The sequence below is a fragment of the Amblyomma americanum genome, chromosome 1 (assembly GCF_052857255.1).
Source record: "Amblyomma americanum isolate KBUSLIRL-KWMA chromosome 1, ASM5285725v1, whole genome shotgun sequence".
In the NCBI taxonomy this organism is placed as follows: Eukaryota; Metazoa; Arthropoda; class Arachnida; order Ixodida; family Ixodidae; genus Amblyomma; species Amblyomma americanum.
Window position 1 is genome coordinate 533,978,845 of NC_135497.1, and position 4,491 is coordinate 533,983,335.

Consider the following 4,491-nt stretch of genomic DNA (forward strand, 5'->3'; position numbering starts at 1 on the left):
CGAAACCTGTTTCGATGCTAGCGTAGGTGGCGCTGTTCGCGGCAGGCGAGTTACAGAGAAGACCGACGCTGCCGCCGCAGCTCCTATTCTCCTCGTGTCGTCTCGTCGAGTGAAAGCGCGTCTTTCTGGTGTATTTCCGCTTGGCTCCTGATTGTCTGGCACGTTTGTACGCAGCGATTCGACAGTGCCGTGAATGTGATTTGTGCGTCTAGAGCATGCCTGCAAAGAAAGGAAGAACGTGTTTTGTGCCCCTGTGCAAAGGGGGGTATAAGTCATGTGCCGAAAAGGTTTCCCTGTTCCGTTCTCCCGCCGACGCTCTTCGTCGAGAAGAATGGGCAAGGAACATAAAACGAGAGGAAAAAGTGCTGGATGAGACAAGTGTGGTGTGTTCCCGTCATTTTGACGATCGCTATGTTCAAAGAACTTTCAAGCATATCATTAATGGTGAGGTCGTCGAAATAGAGCGTGAACGGCCAGTGCTCACTGACGACGCCGTTCCCACAATATTCCCTGACGCGCCCGCCTATATGTCTAAGAGTGTACCGAAAAAGTGAAAAGAGAGGAATCTCGCGGATAGTTACGCCCCAACACCGAAGCGCAGAGCGAGAAACTACCTTCTGGAAAACGGCAACGCTCAGGAACACTGCAATGTAAGCTTCTCAGAGGCAAGACCGCACCCATTCAGCGACATTACACTGCCTTCTGTCCGCTGCAGCCGAATTCTGCTGGAAAATGAGCCTGCAACGTTATGCTTTGGGTGGCACTGCAGCTCTGGGGTAGAAAATTTGTATGTCACTAAGCATGTTGCTTTCATGCCGTGTTCAGAGGTCGCTTGTCCTTAGACGGGTGCGTACCTTTGCTGTGTGTTCTGTCGGAACGTAAAGGTTGAAGAGGTTTGTGTCAAGACGCCTGACGACGCCGCGGCGGCATTGACAAAGGTCGATAACTTAATACCTTGCCCAGGCTTTGAAATCCACCCAACCCAGCCAGGACAGTGCGTTGAGTTTGGAGGCAAGCACTTTGCAAAAAACTGCCTCGGGAGATCAACTGACGGCAAACTCTGTTTGCGATGCAAGTACACGAAGAAGCTCGCACTAAACAGAACTTATCAGCTTAAGAAAAAGTCGAGTATATCATACAAACAACGAAGTGCCAGGAAGGCCCTCCAATTGCTGCGATCACGAAGAAAGCTGGCAAACGCCGAGAAAAGTGTTGCAGAGCTTCGGGTGATCAACGAATCTATTTCCAGCTCTGTCTTGGAAACAAAGATAAACGGGCTTCCACCAAAGCAGCGCCTTGCTGTTAAAACGTGTTTTGATGCAGCCCGCAGAAAGTCGAGCCGCGGCATGCGGTACGACAAATTATAGATATTGGAATGCATCCTTATGCGCATGAGAAGCCCCAAGCTCTATGAGCACATCAGGCGGCACGAAATAATAGCTCTGCGTAGCAAATCGTGCCTGGATAAACATATGCAAAGTTTCAAAAGTGCATTTGGGTTTAGTACCAGCATTCTCTCAGGGGTGCAGAAGAAGACCCAGGACATGGATGAGTTCAGTCGCCATGGTGGACTTGTCTTCGATTAAATTAAGCTTTCGGAAAACATCACTGTGAGACCATCTGGCGAGCTTACTCGTTTCGTAGACCTTGGACCATTTACTGACGACACAACAAAAACGGAAACAAGTGACCATGGCCTTGTCGTCATGTTCCAGCCATTCCAAGGTAAGTTATTCAAATTGAACGGTTGCAACGCTAAATGGCTGCAAAGATTTCAACATGCAGTTCTATCCTGTTATTTCGTTAGTGATGTTTGTCATTGCTTTTATAATAAAAGTGGCTTATGTTGTGAAAGTGCTTCGCCTTGAAATTGATGCAGCTACCTATGTACTGTTTTCTGTACGGCTCATCATACAATGCTTCATCTTTGCAGGAACATGGACACAAATACTTGGCGTGTTCGCCGACCGCGGGAATGTTAAGGCACCGGTGCTTTCAAAAGTTTTGCTGGAGGCCACAATCCTCGCTGAAAACGCAGGCCTGTTCGTCAACTTCTGGACTAGCGATGGGGCTTCGTGGAATCGTTGCCTGTGGAGGCTATTTGGCAACAAAAGTACCTACTTCTTATCTGACAGGATTTTTGGTCACTATATTTCTTTAGCTGTTAACAAGTTGCTAATCTGTGTCTGATTGTACCCATGATTTTGTTGATTGTGTTAATCAAAGTGCATTTCCATCTTTTCAGCATCAGCCCAGGAAATCAAGTGCAAGGTTCAACATCCCGTGGACAAAACGAGGAACCTTCATTTCATTTCTGATTTTCCTCACATTGTAAAATGTATAAGGACCGCATTTGCTTCTAAGGGAGTCCAGATCCCAGGTGGTTATGCACACGTCGGCGTTATCAAAGAAGCGTGGAAGTTTGACAAAGACGCGCTTACTTTGAAAGTCATGCCACATTTAAGTTTATCCCATTTGCAGCCAAATGCATTTGACAAAATGCCTGTCTACCTAGCCTTCCAACTGTTCAGTGATGAGGTTTTGAAAGGACTTTTTTTTTACAAGGATAAGCTAGACAAACTTTTCCGTACATTTGAACCAACAGAACGATTTGTGAAGCTTATGGAACACTTGATATTTGTCATGACATCAAGAGTGCCCTCCAAAGGGCTTCGCCCAGAGTCAGCAAGTGTGAACTTTCTAGATGAATTTCTAACCTTCTTGAATGAATGGGAACGGTATGCCACTCAGAACGGCGGTGGATTTCTCAGTGCAGGGACTGCTCTCGGACTTCGTGTGACGTTGAAAAGCACACTGTCACTTGTGAATTATGTGACGTCATCACTAAAATACAAATATCTCCTGACAGCCAATTTGAGCCAAGACAAATTGGAGAATTTATTTGGAATTGTGAGACAATCATTCGGCTGCAATGACCACCCCTCTCCAGAGCAGTTTTTGCTTATTGTAAATAACCTTGCCTTCTACAATTTGGCAAAGACGCCAAGGATTGGAAATTCACCAGCTGAGGTTGTGAGTTCTCTTCTGCAGCCCTGTGATACAAGGAAGGAAAAGGCGGCACAGATAGCAAGCCTAATTGATGATTTCTTGGACGAGGGAAATCTCACACATGCTTCAGCAGTGCTGCAAGAGCAAGACAGCATGCCTGACCACGAAGGCTGTGTAGAAAAGAAAAGCGACAGCCGACTAATTTTTTATGTTGCTGGCTACGTTGTCAGGAAATCACTGAAGAGATTCTCATGCCCCGCATGTGCATCTGCCTTGGCTATTTTGCCCCTACAGGCTGATAAAAATGAGAATGCCTCACTGACGAGGCAGGCTGACCATGGAGGTCTGGTGTACGCTTCAAAGCACATTGAAGTGCTGATAACTAAACTAGAAAATGCATTCACAGCCTTTTTCAGCAGAAACGAGCTGCATGCTGGGAGCATGATGTTGTTTTTACATTTTCTACAAGGGCATGAACTCCAAGAAGTCGGCTGCAGCGAGCATTCCTGCGCTCTTACAAGGGATGTGATTAAGTTTTATGTATTGACGAGGTTGCATTTTTTTACTAAGAATATGAACAAAGATAAGGCGTCCAATCGCGAGAAGCAAAAGCTGCTCAAACTGAGGCGATGCCAGTGAAACTGCATCAGTGGAATCGTCCTGTAAATAAACATTGCGTTAATGCTGTCGACTACTGATCCGGAGTTCCCGGGTTCGAACCCGACCGCGGCGGCTGCGTTTTTATGGAGGAAAAACGCTAAGGCGCCCGTGTGCTGTGCGATGTCAGTGCACGTTAAAGATCCCCAGGTGGTCGAAATTATTCCGGAGCCCTCCACTACGGCACCTCTTCTTCCTTTCTTCTTTCACTCCCTCCTTTATCCCTTCCCTTACGGCGCGGTTCAGGTGTCCAACGATATATGAGACAAATACTGCGCCATTTCCTTTCCCCAAAAACCAATTATTATTATTATTATTAATGCTGTCTGTTCCCTTATTTATGTGATTACATTAATGTATTCGGGGCTGTAACGACCATCCGCGAATGGTGCCTTCCACACGTGAGGCCGTAATTTCGCTTGGTCGTTATACGAGACACGCTCAATCTCTTGGATGACGAGCCTTTCTTGTTTCTGCGCATGGCGTGTTGTACTCGCTCATTCCCCTTCGTCGTTGTCTTGTTGCGCAGTTTTTTCTTGTTCCTTTTCCCGCGAAAATGGGTCAATCAAAGTATAAACAAGCAAAAATATAACTGCTCGCGGCTTCAACAGTTTGTGTCCACCTGAAGCAGTAGCTTCGAAAGTGGTTTGCTGAGAATGCCGCTGCTGACCTACGTCGCATACAAAGCAGAACATATAGACACTCGAATTATATTTTGTGCTTTGGCCAGACGAATATCGCAGCCGTTACAGCAAGATGCGCGCAGCGAAATGCGTTTCCCGGCATTGCTGCTGAGCGCGCGCACAACACACCTGCTAGCTGCAG

General features: G+C 46.7%; 1 pseudogene; it reads left to right on the forward strand.

Moving 5' to 3' along the window:
• The first annotated feature begins 215 nt into the window (after positions 1-215).
• LOC144107676 (uncharacterized) lies at positions 216-3,648 on the forward strand (annotated as a pseudogene).
• Positions 3,649-4,491: the final 843 nt, after the last annotated feature.